Source organism: Dermochelys coriacea, chromosome 7, assembly GCF_009764565.3.
Source record: "Dermochelys coriacea isolate rDerCor1 chromosome 7, rDerCor1.pri.v4, whole genome shotgun sequence".
Classification (NCBI taxonomy): domain Eukaryota; kingdom Metazoa; phylum Chordata; order Testudines; family Dermochelyidae; genus Dermochelys; species Dermochelys coriacea.
In genome coordinates, this window is record NC_050074.1 from 38,376,836 (window position 1) to 38,400,455 (window position 23,620).

The following is a 23,620-nucleotide window of genomic DNA, read 5'->3' on the forward strand; positions in this document are numbered from 1 at the left end:
TTGTTTTCCCCTCCCCTTGGTCTTCTTTTTTTTTTCCTTTCTTTTTTTCTTTGTTCATTTTTCCTTTTGCCTTCTGTAAAAGTTGAGGAAATTTTGCAAAGTGAAGAGCTGAGGGTGAGTCAAGAAAGATATCTGGATATCATTCCTTCTATTGTAGTTAATGACAAAAGGAAAAAAAGTGGAGGGAAGGAACCAAAAATCACAATTTCCAGTAAAGGAAATCTTAAAACAAAACACTTTTTGTGTAAGTCCATCTTGGAAAAAGGCCATTTTTGTGGAAAGAATTTTTGAGTAAAAACGTTAACCAGTTTTACGTACTATTATTCCTTCACTGCTAAAGAGTTTATTGGCAATCTCTTTATTAAGAAAAGGCCCATGCTATGAATAAATGTGCTTAGCTAAGCATTCTTTATGTTTGCTAGGATATTGCAATTATTCAGCATTAACTCCATTTTTAAAATTTACAATAGGGTACTGTAGTTTGTCAATGTTTAAAATCTGTTCTATGGGTCTCTTATGAAAATCCAGAGGAATATTCATTTTACTGCATACTTAAGAGTTAAAAGCATAATGAGAGCATAGCAATATGAAGACACATCAAGAAGCTAAAATATTCAAACTTTAAATTAATTAAAATCTGTTATTCATATTATATACAGTCTTTGCACATTCAGAATATTTGGTTTCTTGACATAGGTGTGCAGAAAGAAATGGTAGTGATGTGCTTCAAAATTAACAGAACAAAGTGTTGAAAGCCCCTAGGTACTTGGTGGTTTTGTGAAGTATAGTCTGCAGCCCTGTACAAATTATTTATATCATCATGAACCTCTATTCCACCAAATAAAAATGTCAGTTTAAATTTTTTTTCAGAAGAATCTCCTTATAAATTAAAACTATACATTTGAACTTTTTGGAAACAGCATAATATATGTCAAAACATTTTTTTATATATACACATATAAACAGAGAATACCAGCTTTCAGACTAATGAATGCTGAAAAGGACATATCTGTTCTACTTCCAAAATTGTATAATAAATCATATCAATAAGGGTGTAACATTAGAATGACTGAAAAAAGGCATTCAGTGCTCATTTTTAAAAAAGGGAAGAAGGAGAATCCAGGGAACTACAGACCAGTCAGCCTCACTTCAGTCCCCAGAAAAATCATGGAGCAGGTCCTCAAGGAATCCATTTTGAAGCACTTGGAGGAGAGGAAGGTGATCAGGAACAGTCAACATGGATTCACCAAGGGCAAGTCATGCCCGACCAACCTGATTGCTTTTTACGATGAGATAACTGGCTCTGTGGATATGGGGAAAGCAGTGGACGTGATATACTTGACTTTAGCAAAGCTTTTGATAAAGTCTCCCACATAGACTTGCCAGCAAGTTAAGGAAGTATGGATTAGATGAATGGACTATCAGGTGGATAGAAAACTGATCATCATATTCAACGGGTAGTGATCAACGGCTCGATGTCTAATTGGCAGCTGGTATCAAGTGGAGTACCTCAGGGGTCAGTCCTGGGGCCGGTTTTGTTCAACATCTTCATTAATGATCTGGATGATGGGATGGATTGCACCCTCAGCAAGTTCACGGATGACACTAAGCTGCGGGGAGAGGTAGATAAACTGGAAGGTAGGGATAGGGTCCAGAGTGACCTAGACAAATTGGAGGGTTGGGCCAAAAGAAATCTGATGAGGTTCAACAAGGACAAGTGCAGAGTCCTGCACTTAGGACGGAAGAATCCCTTGCACCGCTACAGGCTGGGAACCAACTGGCTAAATGGTAGTTCTGCAGAAAAGGACGAAGGGATTACAGTGGACGAGAAGCTGGATATGAGACAGCAGTGTGCCCTTGTTGCCAAGGCGGCTAACGGCATATTGAGCTGCATTAGTAGGAGCATTGCCAGCAGATTGAGGGAAGTGATTATTCCCCTCTATTCATTACTGGTGAGGGCACATCAGCAGTATTGCGTCCAGTTTTGGGCCCCCACTACAGAAGGGATGTGGACAAATTGGAGAGAGTCTAGCGGAGGGCAACAAAAATGATTAGGGGGCTGGGGCACATGACTTACGAGGAGAGGCTGAAGGAACGTGGGTTATTTAGTCTGCAGAAGAGTGAGGGGGAATTTGATAGCAGCCTTGAACTACCTAAAGGGGGGTTCCAAATAGGATGGAGCTAGGCTGTTCTCAGCTGGTGGCAGATGACCGAACAAGGAGCAATGGTCTCAAGATGCAGCGCAGGAGGTCTAGGTTGGATATTAGGAAAAAACTATTTCACTAGGAGGGTGGTGAAGCACAAGAATGGGTTACCCAGGGAAGTAATGGAATCTCCATCCTTAAAAGTTTTTAAGTCCCAGCTTGACAAAGCCCTGGCTGGGATGATTTAGTTCAGGTTGGTCCTGCTTTGAGCGGGGGTGGGACTAGATGACCTCCTGAGGTCTCTTCCAACCCTAATCTTCTATGATTCTATGATTAGATGATAACGATTGTGGACTGGTTCAATTTAAAATGCATATAAAATGGCAAGATATTACTTTTTTCACAATATTCATATAAAAGATATTCTGCGATGAACACTAAATGAAGGGCAATTTTTATAGCTACTTACAAACTGAGAATTTTTAAAATATTGACTAATAAACTCAGTGACATATCTTGACCTAGTTCTTTCTGTCTGCTCCATTATTTCTCTACTCAAAGATAGACACAGTTCTTAGTATGTATCAACTGCTCAAATCAATACAATTTTTGAAATTGAAACGGATATGTAGCACTCTAGTACTGTACAATGCATGAACCCCTATCTGCTCTGAGCATTTTTATGCTCTATGTGTTGTTCATTTCATCCTTTCCAGTGCTATACGTGCAGCTCCAGTTCTCTCTTAGATCCTCTTATAAAAATATATAAAATCATGAGTGGTGTGGAGAAAGTGAATAAGAAAAAGTTATTTACTTGTTCCCGTAATATAAGAACTAGGGGCCACCAAATGAAATTAATGGGCAGCAGGTTTAAAACAAATAAAAGGAAGTTCTTCTTCACACAGCACACAGTCAACCTGTGACCCTGACACCTGGCAGCAGAGCTCCAACAGAGCCTTGTGACCAAGCTCCCCACAACCTAACCACAGCTGCCTGAAACCCTTCCTTAAAAGGGGATCCTATTGCACAGATGTCTCTTCAGCAAAGACAGACAGACAGTAGCAGGATGTACTGCCCTTCTTTGCTAATCTCCTTAGGCGGTAGGGGTATAATTTGTGATGTACCCTGGTCTTCTTCCCTCTGGTCTGCTCACTTTTATCCCTTATGCTAACTTGGCTGGCCTGAACTATACTTATCATTTCTACATTATTACCAATAAACATATTTAAAATGGATTACTACAATTTAGCTTCACATGCTGATAATTGCAATAGGTATACCGGATTCTCAGTTTCCTTCATCCTTCACTTACAAGTTATTTAAAACTGCTGCCGATTTGCCTTTCCAGTGTCCCAGGTAGTCCCACACTGCCCTATTTATTTACATAGCATATTGGCTGCCCATGACATGAGAACTGGATTAGACATTCTATTGTTGAGCAGTAAGTTTCAAACATCTCAACAATATCTGACCTTTGGGATCTGAAAATCTGTTTATTTCCCCAATGCACTCTGTGTTCATGTCATGACTTGCTGAGTAGTTATATCATCCACACTATGCTTATATTCATGTGGTGTTTAGATGCTGCTTGTAATTATTAGGACTGAGAGCCCTGGCAAGTCTGAAAGGACAGGAAACAGGAAGAAGGGGGGGAAAGTTGAGAAGGCGGAGTCAGAGTTACTGAGGGTGCAGCAGCAGCAGCAGCTTCGTAATGAGGTTTGCACTTTAAAAATAAAGTCCTATGGAAGCTTGTTAGTACCTTGCCTGGTTGCTACAACATTTTGGCGACGAGGATAGATCTTCTGCCTCTGAACCCACCTGCACCCTTTCTGCAAAGCCCAGGTGAGCCTCCAATTGCTTTTACTGCCTGGATCCATATATTTGAGACTTATCTGCTTGCAATCACTGCTACAGAGATATCTGAAGTAAGAAAGCATGCTCTGCTAATCCACTGCCTTGGAGCAGAAGGACAGCGTATATTTTACACTTTTCCCCTTGCAGATGATAAATATGAGTCTGCACTCACTGCATTAAAGAACTTTTTTGTGCCAAAAGTGAATGTAGTAGATTTCGCCTGCTTGAGCAGAAAACAGGGGAGACTATAATGCAGTATATTGCTTCTCTGAGGAGTCTGATTGTAACTTGTGACTTTGGGAATATGGCAGATGAGATGATTAGAGACCAGCTCATTGAGAAAAACAGTTGAACAGAACCAAGCACAGTATAAGGCTTTCACAGACAAGCAACGGGGAGCTAAGGAACCAAAGTTTGAGTGTGGTTCCTTCATTAGAATAAGAAAACCTGGAATTTTATGTGAAGGGAACCATAAATTCACAGCTCCTCTTAAAATCATAGAGAAGAAGGGACCTTACACTTATCGACTTTCTGATGGGCGGGTATGGAATGTACCTGCCTATGCACCAAGAGGAGATTATGCCAACACCCAGTCTGCATTGGATGACTTCACTGTAATATCAACACAAGACATTGCACTGGAACTGGGGCTTGAGAGACGGCCTGTCAGACCCAGACAATGACTCTGTCTGGACTAGAGACTATGTCTACAGTGTTTTCAGTGTAATATTTCTGCCAACAGTATAGTATCTTGTTTCATATTTGTTCCTGTGGTTAGAACAATAATGTTTAATGTTTAATTGAGGGAGTTTCTTAAGAGAGGAGGAAATGTGGTGTTTAGATGCTGCTTGTAATTATTAGAACTGGGAGCACTGGCTGTTTGGAGTTTGAAAGGACAGGAAACAGGAAGGGGGGGGGAATTGAGGAGGCGGAGTGAGAGCTACCGAGGGTGCAGCAGCAGCTTCATAAAGAGGTTTGCACTTTAAAAATAAAGTCCTGTTGAAGTTTGTTAGTACCTTGCCTGATTGCTACAACAATTCAAAAGCACCAAACTCTTCTATATTGTTCCTCTTTCATAAGAGCTTCTTCCAAGACAGATTTGGCAGGAGGACTCACATACTATACTTAAATCTAAAATTGAATATTCCTTCTCTAAAGCTTATAATTTAATATTTGTTCATTCTGACATTTTTAAAAATGCCAAGTTGCCAGTGACCCAGGCTATATAAAATTAACAACAAATTATCTTATACATGTACCTGCAAAATTTAATCTTTAAACAATAAGATACTTCAAGCACATGAAAAAGTCAGAAGCAATAGGGATGTTCGTTTGATTTTTAGTTTTAAAACCAGGTCTCTATACACAAGAAAAGCTTTAATATTTACTTTTATTAATTTGGGAACAGAAATAAGAATAATGCATCAGAGACAGAAACTTGCAAGCAAAGTTATTGCACTGTTTGATATTTAAAACACTTGACCATCATGTTTCAGTTTAAGATTGCATCTGAACCTTAACCACAGATGAACTAACAGGCATTTCTTTCTCTTTATACTACAATGTTTGAAAGAGAGATCAGCTGCAAAGCTCAAATTTGGATACAGAACTAAATTCTTTTAAATTTGAGGTAGGTAAGATGTTCTGGAACCAAAGCTTTGGTTCAGGCTTGTTTCTAGTATGAACTGATTTGGAGCTCAACTTGGGTAAAATTGCCTAGCACGTTCTATAATTCAGGATATGCTTACCGAGATATATAAGCTGCTAACACTTGAATGCTACAATTTGAAATATTCCCATATATTGTAAGTAGAAAAATATGCAAATATGTTTAAGTACAATGTAAAAAAAATCCTGGGCATAAGTTTGTGTTTGAAAAATTGTTGAGAGAAGAGACCATGAAGCTAATATGAAATGGTAAATGAATTACAGGGAAATCAGTCAGTGGGACTCCAGCACATGGCTGGTGTAGCAAGTCCATGTAATCATTCTATGTTTCTTAGATGGCCTCGTGTCCTTGAGGAGCACCACAGTAATGCCTTGCAAATGATTGCACACTGGAATCCCCTGAGTGGGCACTGATGCATGAGAGCCAGAGGCAGTCTTGTAAACCAGAATCCTAGCATTTGCATTGCAGGTTAACACACTCATAAAGGCTCCATTGAGCATAAACACATTGAAATTAGGTTTGACCTAATTACATTCTCTTATCTGATGTAAATAGATGCATTACTTAGTATTAGCAAAATAAATGTTGCTCTCAGCAAAACCATAAAAGGTATAGACTCAAAACAGCAAGATATCTTTGTTATACCAACATGCATTTCCAGCATTAAACTGTTCATTGCTGAAATTATTGTCCAGTACACCTTGTTTAATTAGAGGGCCTGCTGTCCTGGACAATGCTGTGTCATTAGTAAAAGCAATTTTCAAGTCGCACAGAATGATGCCCAAAATAATCATTTGTCTTTTATCACAGCTAGATGCCACCAATTGATCAAACTTGTACTTAATGGGGAATACTTAAAAAACAACTCTCCATCTGGACCAGATCCTTTACCCAGTATACTGAAAAAAGAACTCCACATGCTCATATGCATCATAAAGCTGAAATATGGCTATAATAAACTTACATGACCAGACAATGCACAGAACCCCCAGAACAGACCTAGAGAACAAACCAACCAGTTTACAACCATTCTTTTTTCATTTTTATTAACTGTGCCCATCTCAAAACTTATGCAAACAACAGAACTTTGTTTTAAAAAAAAACCACAAAACAAAAACAAAAAAAACATACATACTAAGATATAAATCAGAGGCCTCCCAACAGGAACTGGCCTGTAGATCTTCAAAATCCCAAAATATCTACCTGAAACCTAAAGAACGGCCTTTTCCTCAGCTTCCCTCCTTTACCTTCTACTGTCCCAATCATCTACCTGCACAACCAGAAGAACTGAGTCAACAAATCCAGACAGGATATGGCAGACTATGTAGAGTTGTAGAGCAAAGGACAGCTGACCAAGGACAGCCTGGTCCCAATAATCTCCTGATTAAACCAAAAGGAGTACTTGTGGCACCTTAGAGACGAACAAATTTATTTGAGCATAAGCTTTCGTGAGCTACAGCTCACTGCATCCGATGAAGTAAGCTGTAGCTTACGAAAGCTTATGCTCTAATAAATTTGTTCGTCTCTAAGGTGCCACAAGTACTCCTTTTCTTTTTGCGAATACAGACTAACACAGCTGCTACTCTGAAACCTGATTAAACATAACATAATCACAGTGTCAAAAAACCAAAAATTGACTCACTATGTCAAAATTTAAAACAGAAAAAATGTGCATGACAATACAGTAAAGAGCATTAAAATGAAAAACATGATTGTTTTCATTAAAGCTATATTGTAGCTTAGCCTGCTTAGCCTTTAGATGCATTGGTATTGATCAAGAATGAGGCAGAACGTTGGATTCCTTTCTCTTCAATATGTAGCCTGTCAGAACTTCTAAATTACCACTTTATAGCATTCTGGGGATGTTAGAGAAATACTCCTTTTTCAGGTTTCAGAGTAGCAGCCGTGTTAGTCTGTATTCACAAAAAGAAAAGGAGTACTTGTGGCACCTTAGAGACTAAGGGTATATCTACACTACGAAATTAGGTCGAATTTATAGAAGTCGGTTTTGTAGAAAGCGTTTTTATACAGTCGAGTGTGTGTGTGTCCCCACACAAATGCTCTAAGTGCACGTAGTCGGCGGACTGTGTCCACAGTACCGAGGCAAGAGTCGACTTCCGGAGCTTTGCACTGTGGGTAGCTATCCCACAGCTCCCGCAGTCTCTGCCACCCATTTGAATTCTGGGTAGAAATCCCAATGCCTGATGGGGCTAAAACATTGTCGCAGGTGGTTCTGGGTACATATTGTCAGGCCCCCCCTTCCCTCCCTCCCTCCATAAAAGCAAGGGCAGACAATCATTTTGCGCCTTTTTTCTTGAGTTACCTGTGCAGACACCATACCGTGGCAAGCATGGAGCCCGCTCAGCTAACCGTCACTGTATGTCTCCTGGGTGCTGGCGGACACGGTACTGCATTGCTACACAGCAGCAGTTTATTGCCTTTTGGCAGCAGACAGTGCAGTATGACTGGTAGCCATCATTGACGTAGTCCTGGGTGCTCTTTTAACTGGGCGCCTGGGCAAACATGGGAGTGACTCAGCCAGGTCATTTCCCTTGTTTCGTCTCATGGTGATTGAGTCCTACCGGCATTGCATTGTCTTTTAATCTGCAGCTAGCAGAAGACGATGGCCAGTAGTCATACTGCACTGTCTTCTGCCGAGCACCCAGGAGGTGATGATGGCTAGCGGTCGTACTGCACAGTCTGCTGCCAGCATGATGTATAAAGATAGATGAAGTGGCTCAAAACAAGAAATAGACCAGATTTGTTTTGTATTCATTTTCTCCTCCCTCCCTCCGTGAAATCAAAGGCCTGCTAAACCCAGTTTTGAGTTCTATCCTTGAGGTTTTCAGTTCTATCCTTGAGGCGGCCATTCAGTTTCTCGCAAAGCCACCCCCTTTGTTGATTTTAATTCCCTCTAAGCCAACCCTGTAAGCCATGTTGTCAGTCGCCCCTCCCTCCGTCAGGGCAACAGCAGGCAATCGTTCCGCGCCTTTTTTCTGTGCAGACGCCATACCACAGCAAGCATGGAGCCCGCTCAGATCACTTTGGCAATTAGGAGCACATTAAACACCACACGCATTATCCAGCAGTATATGCAGCACCAGAACCTGGCAAAGCGAAACTGGGCGAGTAGGTGACGTCAGCGTGGTGACGAGAGTGATGAGGACATGGACACAGACTTCTCTCAAAGCACGGGCCCTGCCAATGTAGGCATCATGGTGCTAATGGAGAAGGACCTTGGAGTATTGGTTGATCATAGGATGACTATGAGCTGCCAATGTGATATGGCTGTGAAAAAAGCTAATGCAGTTTTGGGATACATCAGGAGAGGCATTTCCAGTAGGGATAAGGAGGTTTTAGTACCATTATACAAGGCACTGGTGAAACCTCACCTGGAATACTGTGTGCAGTTCTGGTCTCCCATGTTTAAAAAACGATGAATTCAAACTGGAACAGGTACAGAGAAGGGCTACTAGGATGATCCGAGGAATGGAAAACTTGTCTTATGAAAGGAGACTCAAGGAGCTTGGCTTGTTTAGCCTAACTAAAAGAAGGTTGAGGGGAGATATAATTGCTCTTTATAAATATATCAGAGGGATAAATACAGGAGAGGGAGAGGAATTATTTCAGCTCAGCACCAGTGTGGACACAAGAACAAATGGGTATAAACTGGCCACCAGGAAGTTTAGACTTGAAATTAGATGAAGGTTTCTAACCATCAGAGGAGTGAAGTTTTGGAATAGCCTTCCAAGGGAAGCAGTGGGGGCAAAAGATCTATCTGGTTTTAAGATTCTACTCGATAAGTTTATGGAGGAGATGGTATGATGGGATAATGGGATTTTGGTAAGTAATTGATCTTTAAATATTCAGGGTAAATAGTAAATATTCAGGGTAAATAGGGTAACTAATCCCCTGAGATGGGATATGAGATGGATGGGATCTGAGTTACCCAGGAAAGAATTTTCTGTAGTATCTGGCTGGTGAATCTTGCCCATATGCTCAGGGTTTAGCTGATCACCATATTTGGGGTCAGGAAGGAATTTTCCTCCAGGGCAGATTGGAGAGGCCCTGGAGGTTTTTCGCCTTCCTCTGTAGCATGGGGCATGGTTGACTTGAGGGAGGCTTCTCTGCTCCTTGAAGTCTTTGAACCATGATTTAAGGACTTCAATAGCTCAGACATGGGTGAGGTTTTTTGTAGGAGTGGGTGGGTGAGATTCTGTGGCCTGCGCTGTGCAAGAGGTCGGACTAGATGATCAGAATGGTCCCTTCTGACCTTAGTATCTATGAATCTATAATGGGGCAGGTTCATGCGGTGGAACGCCGATTCTGGGCTCGGGAAACAAGCACAGACTGGTGGGACCGCACAGTGTTGCAGGTCTGGGACGATTCCCAGTGGCTGCGAAACTTTCATGCATAAGGGCACTTTCATGGAACTTTGTGACTTGCTTTCCCCTGCCTTGAGGTGCAATAATACCAAGATGAGAGCAGCCCTCACAGTTGAGAAGTGAGTGGCAATAGTCCTGTGGAAGCTTGCAATGCCAGACAGCTACCAGTAAGTCGGGAATCAATTTGGAGTGGGCAAATCTACTGTGGGGGCTGCTGTGATGCAAGTAGCCAACGAAATCAAAGATCTGCTGATATCAAGGGTAGTGACCTTGGGAAATGTGCAGGTCATAGTGGATTCCCTAACTGTGGTGGGGCCATAGACGGAACCCATATCCCTATCTTGGCACCGGAGCACGAAGCCAGTGAGTATATAAACCGCAAGGGGTACTTTCCAATAGTGCTGCAAGCACTGGTGGATCACAAGGGACGTTTCACCAACATCAATGTGGGATGGCCGTGAAAGTACATGATGCTCGCTCCTTCAGGAACTCTGGTCTGTTTCAAAAGCTGCAAGAAGGGACTTTCTTCCCAGACCAGGAAATAACTGTTGGGGATGTTGAAATGCCTATAGTTATTCTTGAGGACCCAGCCTACCCCTTAATGCCATGGCTCATGAAGCCATACATAGGCAGCCTGGAGAGTAGTCAGGAGCTATTCAACTACAGGCTGAGCAAGTGCAGAATGGTGGTAGAATGTGCATTTGGACATTTAAAAGTGCGCTGGCACAGTTTACTGACTCGATTAGACCTCAGCGAAACCAATATTCCCACTGTTATTACTGCTTGCTGTGCGTTCCATAATATCTGTGAGAGTAAGGGGGAGATGTTTATGGCGGGGTGGGAGGTTGAGGCAAATCGCCTGGCTGCTGGTTACGCACAGCCAGACACCAGGACGATTAGAAGAGCACAGGAGGGTGCGGTCCGCATCAGAGAAGCTTTGAAAACCAGTTTCATGACTAACCAGGCTACGGTGTGAAAGTTCTGTTTGTTTCTCCTTGATGAAACCCCCACCCCTTGTTCACTCTACTTCCCTGTAAGCTAACCACCCTCCCCACCTCCCTTCGATCACCACTTGCAGAGGCAATAAAGTCATTGTTGCTTCACATTCATGCATTCTTTATTAATTCATCACACAAATAGGGGGATAATTACCAAGGTAGTCCAGGAGGGGTGGTGGACGAGGGAAGGACAAGGCCACACAGCACTTTAAAAGTTTAAAACTTATTGAATGCCAGCCTTCTGTACTTGGGCAATCCTCTGGGGTGGAGTGGCTGGGTGGCCGGAGGCCCCTCCACCGCGTTCTTGGGCGTCTGGGTGAGAAGGCTATGGAACTTGGGGAGGAGGGCAGTTGATTACACAGGGGCTGTAGCGGCGGTCTGTGCTCCTGCTGCCTTTCCTGCAGCTCAACCATACGCTGGAGCATATTAGTTTGATCCTCCAACAGCCTCAGCATTGAATCCTGCCTCCTCTCATCACGCTGCCGCCACCTTTCAGCTTCAGCCCTCTCTTCAGCCCGCCACCTCTCCTCCCGGTCATTTTGTGCTTTCCTGCACTCTGACATTTTCTGCCTCCATGCATTCGTCTGTGCTCTGTCAGTGTGGGAGGACAGCATGAGCTCAGAGAACATTTCATCGCAAGTGCGTTTTTTTCGCCTTCTAATCTTCGCTAGCCTCTGGGAAGGAGAGGATTCTGTGATCCTTGAAACACATGCAGCTGGTGGAGAAAAAAAAAAGGGACAGTGGTATTTGAAAAGACACATTTTATAGAATAATGGGTACACTCTTTCACAGTAAACCTTGCTGTTAACATTACATACATAGCACATGAGCTTTCATTACAGGTCGCATTTTGCCTCCCCCCACCGCGTGGCTAACAGCAGGGAACATTTCTGTTCAGCCATAGGCAAACAGCTCAGCAGGAACGGGCACCTCTGAATGTCCCCTTAAGAAAAGCACCCTATTTCAACCAGGTGACCATGAATGATATCACTCTCCTGAGGATAATACAGAGAGATAAAGAACAGATGTTGTTTGAACGCCAGCAAACATACACTGCAATGCTTTGTTCTACAATGATTCCCGAGTACGTGCTACTGGCCTGGAGTGGTAAAGTGTCCTACCATGATGGATGGAATCAGGCTGCCCTCCCCAGAAACCTTTTCCAAAGGCTTTGGGAGTATATCCAGGAGAGCCACGAATGCCAGGGCAAATTAATCATTAAACATGCTGGCTTTTAAACCTTATATAGTATTTTAAAAGGTACACTCACCAGAGGTCCCTTCTCCGCCTGGTGGGTCTGGGAGGCAGCCTTGGGTGGGTTCAGGGGGTACTCACAGGTCCAGGGTGAGAAACAGTTCCTGGCTGTCGGGAAAACCAGTTTCTCCGCTTGTTCGCTGTGAGCTATCTACAACCTCCTCATCATCGTCTTCCTCGTCCCCAAAACCTGCTTCCGTGTTACCTCCATCTCCATTGAAGGACTCAACCAACACGGCTGGGGTAATGGTGGCTGAACCCCCTAAAATGCAGCTCATCATAGAAGCAGCATGTTTGGGGCTCTGACCCAGAGCGGCCGTTCGCCTCTCTGGTTTTCTGGTAGGCTTGCCTCAGCTCCTTAAGTTTCACGCGGCACTGCTTCGGGTCCCTGTTATGGCCTCTGTCCTTCATGCCCTGGGAGATTTTCACAAATGTTTTGGCATTTCGAAAACTGGAACGTAGTTCTGATAGCACGATTCCTCTCCCCATACAGCGATCAGATCCCATGCCTCCCGTTCGGTCCATGCTGGAGCTCTTTTGCAATTCTGGGACTCCATCATGGTCACCTCTGCTGATGAGCTCTGCATGGTCACCTGCAGCTTGCCACACAAACAGGAAATTGAAATTCAAAAGTTTGCGGGCCTTTTCCTGTCTACCTGGTCAGTGCATCTGAGTTGAGAGTGCTGTCCACGGCGGTCACAATGGAGTACTCTGGGATAGCTCCCGGAGGCTAATTGCATCCACAGTACCCCAAATTCAACTCAGCAAAACCGATTTTAGCACTAATCCCCTTGTCAGGGGTGGAGTAAGGAAATCGATTTTAAGAGCTCTTTAAGTCAAAAAAAAGGGCTTCGTCATGTGGACGGGTGCAGGGTTACATCGATTCAATGCTGCTAAATTCAACCTCAACGCCTAGTGTAGACCAGGGCTAACAAATTTATTTGAGCATCAGCTTTCGTGAGCTACAGCTCGGGGGGGGGGGGATAAACATGAGGAAATAGTTTTACTTTGTATAATGACCCATCCACTCCCAGTCTCTATTCAAGCCTAAATTAATTGTATCCAGGTTGCAAATTAATTCCAATTCATGCAAACTGGATGCAACCTCTCCTGCTGGTAATAGCTCACTTTACCTGATCACTCTTGTTACAGTGTATATGGTAACACCCATTGTTTCATGTTCTCTGTGTATATAAATCTCCCCACTTTATTTTCCACTGAATGCATTCGATGAAGTGAGCTGTAGCTCACGAAAGCTTATGCTCAAATAAATTTGTTAGTCTCTAAGGTGCCACAAGTACTCCTTTTCTTTTTTCTCCTTTTTCAGTGCAAGAGCTGGGAATCATCCTTATCAGAGACTAGGGCTGCAAATCTATTTGAACAAAACCTATATAGGAAAACTTTCTATTGGGCTCAATTCCTGTTCATTTCTATAATATTTATTCATTTTATCATATTAACGAATAAGGGAAATTTCAATCTGAAAAATCAGGTTTTGGTTTCAAATCAATGAATTTCATTCCCCTCAGGAACAATAAAGGGCAAAAGAAACAAAATTTCTTGAGACTGGTGAAATCTTTATTCATCCAATGTTTAGAAAAATGCCCTGATATTCAAATGACTTCAAGAAACAACAGGCAACATTATTCATTGCCACCTACTTTGAAATAACTGGTATTCACCAACCTCACCCTATTTTTCCTTAATCGTGTTAAATCCAACACAATTTTTCACCGATAACAAAAAATGGATGGATTCCTCAGCCCTTGGTCTGACTTCACAAGGCAAAGACAACATTAAAATAACCATAACTATGATGTAGCACAAAATGTGTTCTGATAATAGATGAAGAAATGGAAGAGACCAGCACATTTGTGTACTTTTTGTAATTCTGTACTTTGTACCATATATTAACATTTAAATGCTTATATTATTTTACACAACGAAAAAGCGTTTGTTGAACCCCAAGTGTCTTCTAACGAAATGAAGATAGATTTTTGAGTAACGTTTTTAGACTTGCATAATGAAATCTCTGCAAACAGGGCAATGGATAATCACATGCAAGGGTAATGTTTGCCATTTATTTCTTTAGAGAGATTTAGTAAAACAAAGCTAATAAAGAGAAATGTGGATATTTTGAGGCTGCTTATAAGCCCTTTCACGTTAGCCACTCTGACTCAAAGATCAGACAGAAGACATTAATCATTAGTTCATAAAAGAAAAATCAATCATTTCACAGTTTGAAGTCATCAGAAGTTCAACTCATATACTTATTCTCTGAGGATACAACTGATTTTTGAAAAGATAATTTTTAAGAAGTTTCTGACAGTTTATCTTTTGAGTTAACATACCAGCAAGTATGAGAATAGAAACACATTTTCATAAGAAAAGAGAAAGAAAAATATCTGCATAAAGTTATTTATTGGGTCGTGCTTTCTTACGGAAGCATTTTTTTTTCAGAACAAAAGTTGCTTTGTATTATTAGACCCAGTACAGCATATATTATTTGTTCCAATTTATTGCTTCTTGCGGCCTATCTCTCTATTTATGTGTGGGGCCAGTCTTCTACTCAGCTGAAAGCTGGCGTTCTCCATGGAATGGGAAGAAAGAGCACCTCTCCTAAGCACACCAAGTACTGGTGGAGCTTCTTTATGGAAGCCTTATAGTATTGCCTCAGGGGCAGAAAAGGGACCAGAAGCTCCATGTCATTGTGAACCCTACAGTACTTCCGTTCCCAACCCTTAACTCCTTCTGTACACAGCATGCCAGAGAGCTGAGTTTTGGGGCACACAGAGTACACAGTTACCACAAAGCCGTCACAAATTCTACTCCTTGATAAAAGTTACATTGCATGGGTTCTGAAACCAGAGTACCCTTCAGCAGAAAGTGCAGAACTGGACCTATATGAACATAGGAAAGATATGAAAGATATGAGCAATTTGCTCTGATGGCCCTTTATCTGATATTTATGGCTATGGCTTCATTTTAGTCACAAGTAGGGTTGCCAGGTGTCCAGTTTTCAACCGGAACTCTAGGTCAAAAAGGAACCCTGGAGACTCTGGTCAGAACAGCTGATTGGGCCATTAAACGTCCAGTTGGCGGCACAGCGGGGCTAAGGCAGGGAGGCTCCCTGTCTGCCCTGGCTCTGCGCAGCTCCCCGGAAGCAGCCTGCATGTCCCTACGTCCCCTAGGCACAGGGGTGATCAGGGAAGCTCTGCGTGCTGCCCCCTTCCACAGTGCTGGCTCCGCATCACCCACTGGCCAAGAACCACGGCCAATGGGAACTGTGGGGACGATGCCTGCAGGCGCGGGTAGCACACACCGCACAGAGCTGCCTGGGCACGCCTCCGCCTAGGGGCCCGACGTGCCGACCGCTTCCAGGAGCAGCACAGAGCCAGGACAGGCAGGAAGCCCGCCTTAGCCCTGTTGTGCCGCCAAGTGGGAGTTGCCTGAGTTAAGTGCCCCTTGGCAGGAGCCTGAACAAATATTAAGTAATGGGCTCTTCAATCTGACAGAGAAAAGTACAACATGATCCAATGGCTGGATATTGAAGCTCTACAAATTCAGACTACAAATAAGGTGTACATTTTTAACAGGGAAGGTAATTACCCATTGGAATAATTTACAAAGGATCACTGGCAATTTTTAAATCAAGACTGGATGGTTTTCTAAAAGATCTGCTCTAGGAATTATTTTGGGGAAGTTCTGTGACAGGAGGTCAGACTAGATGATCACAATGGTTCCTTCTGACCTCGGAATCTATTAATCTATCAGCCGTTCCTTTGAAGAACATTGCCATTTGTCTGTCATGAGCACATCTGCCAGGTTGCCATGTTATGTTGATTTTAGGACTCTGGGGCAATGTATACATAGGACCTAAACATCTTTTTGGTTCATCCTTCCTTTTTCCACTTCTACCTCTCTTACTCCTCACATGCTAATGACTAGCAAAAGTTACAAAATAGAAAAATGTTTCATTAATAAAATAAGAGGAAAAAGTTCCTGAGGTCACAATGCTTGTGGTAAAAATTAAACTTTATGAACAAGAGTAACTGACTGCACCCTTGTGGCTAGAATTGTGCAAAGTACCTGCTCAGGCCAGTGGCACAGCCACAATTAAATAAACCATGCAAGAATCTGGCTACACCCCCTCACCACGTACCCACAAGCACAGATCACAAGTGTTTGTTTTTATCACAAACAAGACAAAAAAAGATAACTTTTAAATTTCATTCCAGCCAATAATATTAGAATAGCTTAATTTTTCTAGTAGCAATGACACAGGTCAAACCTGACTAAAGTGACTTGAAAAGGAAAAACTGGAAGAGGTTTTAAATATCCTAAATGTTCCCTAATGCTACAATTCCAATTCAAATAAGACTGTTTATTTTGAATATTTCATGCAGCTCTATTAGGTAACTCCATGAAGGGTTCTGTGATACAATTTCTGTTGTCTATAATAGAATCATGTGTAACATCAATATCTCATTGTTGTCTCTATTAAATATTTCAAAATATATAAAGAGCAACATTATGCTATCTGTCATGGCCTGACCCACTACACATTGAGGCAAACAGAAACATCCCAGATCAGGCATAAATTATTTAGCCATGTGATTTTTTCACAACTCCCCTAATATATAACATTTATTTTGCCAAAATACTATAGGCTCATTTCCAATATATAAAAGGCACACTTTGCTGTCCTGATATGAACCCTAACGCCTGATCAAAACTGTAATACCAGATCAGTGGTTAAACACTGTAGTACTAACATCCCTTCTGTTCAGATTGTATAGGGTTATTTTTTCCAGTCTCTCAAAATACATTTTATCACAGTAGTTCTCAGAAGTGTAGACAGTCTATCACCTATACTATTATACAGTAATATTTTGAGTTGTCTTGTTGGGATTAAATCACATGTTCCCTTTGGTACTCAGATTTTACTCCATGAAATCAAATGAGCCTGCCTTATCACAAGCATAAACAGATAAAAATGCATATATAAACCCAGTAGATTCACTTTTAACACATTAACTACTAATTGCTCCAGAGACGGGACTGAATCAGAATAATTATGTGGGTTTCTTTTCAAAATCTGGTGAAGTGTTAACCCAGGCCAGTCATCATATTATTTTAGTTGGCGTATTTGGGATTTCTCCTGTACTGTACTTGACATAGGAATACCATCTATCCCTGGTTTTTAAGCACCAGATCCAATATTTCTTTTTAAAAAAATCATAGAAGTTTAAATTTAAACACTACAGATTATTGCTCATGCTGTGAAATTAATTGTTTCCTGTATTTGCAACTGGTTCTTCTGTTTGTGGTTCTCTGCAACTAGTTCTTTTTTTGCCAATACTTTTCTTTTTGTGATATTCTTTACACATTGTACTAGGTATTAAAGACAAAAAAAACCTGTGTGAACATATGGCTTTAATCCCTGTTGTCTATACTGCCAGAGCAGTTACATGAGCGATTAACAAAACAGCCTTTAAATCCCCATATGGCTGAAGATTGTCCCATATATTAAAAATGAAATCAACTATTAATATTTAATTCTAATTAAAATGAAATAACATGCAAATGACTGTACAACAACCATAAACCCCTCTGACTGACTGCCAAAATGCTATTAGCGTTCTCATTAAGAATGTAAGCAGGTTAGTACTGGAAGGAGAGCATATATATTATCAGATGTCCAGATCAGAAGTGATAATTAGACTTTTATCCTACATCAGTTTTTACTTTAATGCTAATGGAATGTTTTCTTGACCTGTTACCAAAATATTTTGCATAATATTTATATGACACCACACAGACATATGCAGCTAATCTGGCAATTCAATTGCCTAAACAAGTAAATGCCTAGAATTTTGCATGAAGGGTACATCTTGCTCTTGGGCAGTTTGTTAAACTATTCTCTACTCTTGTTTGAGACAAAGAATAATTTTATGCATTATTTTCATATTTTAACACTTTTATTATAAACATATACGACTCTGATTTCCTTTAAATTTCAATGGAAGTTTGAAAAAGATAATTTAATGCAGTGTTTCCCAAACTTGGGATGCCACTTGTTCAGGAAAAGCCCCTGGTGGGCTGGGCAGGTTTGTTTACTTACTGCATCTGCAGGTTCGGCTGATCGCGGCTCCCACTGGCCGCATTTCGCCGCTCCAGGCCAATAGGGGCTGCGGGAAGCGGCAGCTGGTACGTCCTTCGACCTGCGCCACTTCCCGCAGCCCCCATTGGCCTGCAGCAACAAACTGTAGCCAGTGGGAGCCGCAATTGGCTGAACCTGCAGACGCGGCTGGTAAACAAACTGGCCGGCCCGCCAGGGGCTTTCCCTGAACAAGCGACATCCCAAGTTTGGGAAACACTCATTTTATGGCATCACAATCTCCTCAGCCAAATTGCTAATGCATACAAACATGGGTACCTTGGGTCCCTGTAAAATATTGATATAATCCGTGCATTAGCAATGCTTGGTCTAATTTTGGAAGTGCTGAACTCCAGTTGAAATCAATAGGATTTGCAGGTGTTCAGCACCTTTGAAAACCAGCCCCAAAATGACTAAAACCATAATGAAAAAAAATCTTTAGCAGCATGACAATATTGTGAGTTTGGCAACAAGTTTTGCAAAATCTGGGGTTCTTCTTAAAGCTCCAAATCCTGGAGTCATGTTAAAGAAGAATCTCAGTTTTCATTAAAACGAACAAAAAAGTTTATAGTTCTTGCAGTTATGGAGAAAAGCTTGAAAACTTCACTCCAGTACACCGTAAAGGCTCCAAACTCAGAAGGAAAACAAAATGTATTTTATTTTTTTAATCTTATGATTTTGAGGGGAATTCACTCATTACTTTTAAAAGCTTAGGTTTGGCAATACTGGTTCAGTAACCAAGAAAAAAAACCATTTGGTTATATAAGCCGCTGCATAAGAGTTAGTGTACTTTAATTGATAGAATGGGAAGAGAATGAGGACTCCTGGTTTCCACTTATAACACTATCACTGATTTAGTATGTATCTTTTACATAATCACCCTGTGTCACAGTTTACTCCTAAGTAAAATGGATCTAAATAATTCATATTTGCAAAGTTCTTTCAGAACGTCAGGCAGAAGTTACAAGTACCAATTATTTTTATTAATAGTCATTGGAAATGGTGAGGGTAAGAAGATTCACACAATCCTTAAAATAGATGGCATTTTCATATTTGAATATTTATTAACCGCTCTTCTGATGGCGGTTCCAATCACCCACTGCTAACAAAAGCAGATTATTGTTATTTGTATAATCTTAGCCCACAGATACCATAATCAGGACTACCCATGTGCTGAGCATTGTACAGAGTCCCTGCCCAAAGATTAAGACAGAATGCTTCAAGTAGGTGGAGTAGACAATGGAGAAAATGGGGGGGAAGGAAAGTGGTGTAATTACAAAGAGAGCACAGGGTTTCATGGATAAGTTATGTGTTTAGTTTGCACATTTCAAGATGGCTATTTTTAAAAAAAAAATTAAATAAAAAAGAGAGATTTCTTAATCATTACAGCCGACCACCCTAGTCTGCATTAGGCTCGTTTCAGTTTTGCTTATCAGACTTGTATCCTACTTACTAGATAGAGTCATTTCTTAAATCAATCAGGGATCTGATGACCCACTGTATTGATTCCGTATCTAATTCTGTCTCAAGAACAAATAATATACATTAAATAATGCCATCCAGATTAAAGATTTTCTTTAGGCTACCGGGATTAAGCTGAGCAGATATTAAACGTATTTACTAATCTAAACATGCTTTGCAACCAAGAAACTTGAGCTACTTGGCAGATTTAATCAAACAGATGGTCAGTTCCCAGCTTTTTTCACCAGGGATGATTAGCACTTATAAATTAAATGAACGACTTCAGTGGAAGGAAACAGCTAACAAAATTATTTTTGTAATGAATAACAAGTACTGTATAGTATGAGGAAAGCCAGTAACTACACAGATACACAAGAATTTCACATGCACTAACAAGAGGTCTCATCATAAATCTTCAGCTGCACTTCTAACATTTTCATTTTCTTTTTTTATGCTCTAAAACTATTTCATGATTTCCCCAGTTTTGAAGAGACACTGCATTTTCCCGATAATGCTCTGCCTATACAGCTCATGTACATGCCACCAATTTTTCATCCATGAGGTTGCCAGGAAATCAGTGCCCAGAGAAATGATAACCGTGCTAATTTTTGCAAGCAGTGAGGATCCTTATTGGCTGGGTGGTGTTTTGTAAGTGGAGAATTCAGGGACAAGCATCACAGGAAGCAGCACTGTATGTTTGGGGCTAGAGAAGAGACAATGAGGACTATGTGGGAGGGAGGGAGGGAGCAGATGGTGGGGGTCTGAGAAAAGAACCATGGGATAAACTAACAGAAGAGATGAGAGACAGGGACGAAAACTCAGAAAAAAGAAGAAGAAAAGGAGAGACATGGGTTGGGAATATGGAAAACTTTTACAATATAAAACATTAGGTAGAGGGGGAAACAGTAGAAAATGGAGAGAGATAACCCATCAAGATATGCAATAGAGTGACTGATAGGAAAAGAAAAAAGAAGAGGAATTTAACTATTGCAAATGAGACAGAGAGAAAGAGAAATGCTAATGCTAAATTATGTAACCTACAGTATTGCCAATTCTTGAGTTAATCATACATCTTATGATATTTGGTATTTTCTTACAGACCCAACTCCCTGGAATCCTGTGATTATGTGGGAACCTCAGTTTTTGTTTTTGAAAAGAAAAGTTTCTAGCCCTTGGATTGCATAGATAAGTTTGAAAACTTGACCCTATGATACCCCAAATGCTCAAAACCCAAAAGTAAATAGAAACATTTTTTTTTGTTTAAAGAAATCTCATGATTTGTGGGGAGCCTGTCTCATGATTTTTAAACAGCTGGGATTTAGCAATACTGAGTAAACAATAAAAAAAGTTTTTAAATTTCCCATGCAGCAGGAAAAAATGGCTGGAAACCAGAGGAGAAAAATGTACTGAGGTATGTCAAGAGCAGCAAAATGTTTTGGACCTGCCCCATCCTTATATATAGCGCACTAATGTGTTTAACTCTGAGCAGACAGATCTGTGAGGGTTTTATATGAATAACTCAATAGATCTGAAGAATGAGACCATACAGTAGATATGTTTAACCATTTTGAAGTATCTTAACTTATGAACAGGCATTGTCCCCAACCTGCTTTCAAACAAACACAGTCTGCACACTATGCAAAGTCCAAATTTGCCCATTCCCTGCAGTTTGGTTCTATTTACTTAGAAATGAGCAAGAACATAAAAACCTTCAGCGACATACTTTTCTCCAGGTATGGTTAACTCTTAGGGTTCCTGTCTCAGGACTGATCAACTCACAGCCTAAATCTCCTCTGGAGATCCCATGAAGAATGTGGGAAATATCTGTATATTTAAAAATGAATAATGTATGACCCTCTCTCTCTATAGATTACTATAATGCTGTTTGCTACATGCAGGGCTAAAGATTTAACGTTTTACACATCCCCAGGAAAGCATATGATGCAAATTTGATTGCCACTGCTCACATGGAGAATATAGGAAATGCACTGCTGGAAGCTTATCTCCATCCTCCTGCTAAAATGTATAAACCAGATTGGACAGATCTGAGGGTCCCAGGACAAACAGACTTTGTAATAGATAAAAGACTGCTTGTGAACTCAGTCAGAAAAACAATGACTAAAGGGTCAAATGAGAGGCAGCAGCAGCAGCTACAAGGTTATTGAGGCCTCATCCAGTCCCAATACTTGGGGGAATGCCTGGGATAAAGTGGGGAAGAGTCCTACCTAAACTTGCAAGGAAAGGCTAAAGTTTCAGTAAGGTAGTGAGAGTATAGGCCTTTTATTGTGCTAAACTTTTTCCTCCTGTGTTCCTATGGACAAATATATAATAAGTTGTTTTGAAGGAACTGTTTTATGTCACTTCATTTTCATACTGGTCACAGGCTCCTGGAGAGAAGAGTAAGCAAAGGCCAAGACCCAGCTGGATCTGCTGAGAACACAGTTGTTAACCTTGGGAGACAGGCCAGTCCTCACTTACAGACAACCCAACAACCTGAAGCAAATTCTCACCAGCAACTACACACCACACAATAGAAATACTAACCCAGGAACCAATCCCTGCAACAAACCCCTGTGACGGTGCCCCCCATAAGGCTTTATGGAAATATGCTTATGAATGTGTATATATGACATAACTGGAATATGTTTTATGCTACATATGCCATATGTAACATATCTCTGTAGAGGTTATGATCTACTGAATCTATTAATCCTATTTGTATACATGTATCATTTTTGTACAGGGCTTTGGAGCTGTGCTCCGGCTCCGCTCCAGCTCCAGGCAAAAACCTGCAGCTCCACTGCTCCAGAACTGCTCCGCGCTCCACTCAAAAGCCCTGTATGAATATTGGCTGTATACTTGTCTGATTTTAAATAACCTTAGTAAGGCATTTGGTTAGCTTCTTTAGAAAGGAATTTGCAAAGTTAAGTACCCACTCAAGAAGCATTTAATGAACAATGGATGTTGGAAGGCTCCAATCCACATAAGAAGTCTTCCTGGAGACATTCAAGTTACCATGTGGGCCATCACTGCTGCCTGTAAAAAACTAAGTCATGCATGGACATGTGACTTGCCCACATGACTCCAAAACTCCATCTTGGAGCTGGACTTTGCATAGGAGAGAGGAGGCGTGTCCACTGACAAGAGAGTCTATTTAAGCCTGTGGGAGACCCCTCCATTTTGTCTTCAGCTGGCTAAAGAGAGAGCCTTTCCACCCCAAGGATACCTGAAAGAAACTGGAGCAAAGGACAGTAACTACAGGGGGTATGAGTGATTGCTGGACCCAGACTAGAAGGAGACTAGTACAAAAAAGAAAGCTTACTGAACTGGTGAGGATTTTATCTGTATTCGGTTTTATTACTGTACTAGACTTAGACTTGCATGTTTTATTTTAACCATCACATCCCTTTAATAGATATGGATGCAGAATTGGCAATGGGGTTACCATTATAGGACCTAACTGCATCAGCCATACCATCAGGGGCTCGTTCACCTGCACATCTACCAATGTGACATATGCCATCATGTACCAACAATGCCCCTCTGCCATGTACATGTACAATGCCCCTCTGCCATGGCCAAACTGGACAGTCTCTACGCAAAAGACTAAATGGACACAAATCAGACCTCAAGAAATGCAACATTCAAAAACCAGTAGGAGAGTACTTCAATCTCCCTGGACACTCAATAACCGA

At 41.2% G+C, this 23,620-nt stretch overlaps 1 protein-coding gene across 2 annotated transcripts in view; it reads right to left on the minus strand.

Moving 5' to 3' along the window:
* The window catches only part of SYN2 (synapsin II), a 393,703-nt gene that overhangs the window by 291,156 nt on the left and 78,927 nt on the right, over positions 1 to 23,620 (minus strand). The gene's annotated exons all lie outside the window — the stretch shown is intronic.